The sequence below is a fragment of the Triticum dicoccoides genome, chromosome 6B, assembly GCF_002162155.2.
Source record: "Triticum dicoccoides isolate Atlit2015 ecotype Zavitan chromosome 6B, WEW_v2.0, whole genome shotgun sequence".
Classification (NCBI taxonomy): domain Eukaryota; kingdom Viridiplantae; phylum Streptophyta; class Magnoliopsida; order Poales; family Poaceae; genus Triticum; species Triticum dicoccoides.
The window spans coordinates 62,061,680-62,062,627 of NC_041391.1; positions in this window are offsets into that span (position 1 = coordinate 62,061,680).

The window sequence follows — 948 nt, forward strand, 5'->3', positions numbered from 1 at the left end:
CAGTCCTCCAAACCCCGCCTTTCATGATCCTGTACGGTAGAGGGGCGATCAGGTTTTTGGGGAGCACACTCCTGTGACTGTTGCTAGCGATGACTTCCTCAACGACAGCTTTCTTCCCCGACCTCGGTAACATCTTCATCAACGACATGAGTGACAACATCAATCACAGCGGTTCTACTCCCGCTGTACAGTATGTGATTCTGTCCTCCTGGTTTAGTCCGCATCATTACTTTGATGTTTGCAATTGTTGTCATGATCTATTTACTGCTGATTCTGATTAAATCTCATAGTAAATTGCTCATATATTCAACAACCCAATCCAAAAACCTGATTATAGGCAATTTACTCTGAGTGGTTTTGCTGTGCTTTTGAAGCCGCCTACTTTTATGGGGGTGCAATATAAAAGGTGGCGCACAAGAGCAGTATATTGGTGTTAGATCATGTACTGCTATGACGCCACTAAGGGTAAGCCTGAGGGCGATCTTAATCCTACACAGCAGGAAGCTTTTCAGAACATGGATACCCTTTTCAAAGTCGCCCTGTTGAGTGTTCTTGACGATTCCATTGTGGATTCATATATGTCGTTTGATAGAGGCAAAGACATGTGGGCTGCGCTCGAGGCCATGTTTGGGCCCTCGGGCGCTGGCAATGAGTTGTACGTCATGGAGCAATTCTGTGACTACAAGATGACTGATGAGCGCTCTGTTGTTCAGCAGACTCATGAGATACAGTCACTCTCTAAGGAACTTGAGTACTTTAAGTGTGTGTTGCCGGACAAATTTGTTGTTGGGACCATCATTGCCAAGCTTCCACCTTTGTGGAACGATTTTGCTACTTCTCTGAAAAACAAGAGACATGAGTTTTCTATTTTGGATCTCATTAGCACTCTTGATTTTGAGGAGAAGGCGAGAGAAAAAGACACAGGTGCTCGGGTCGCTGAGGGAGCTT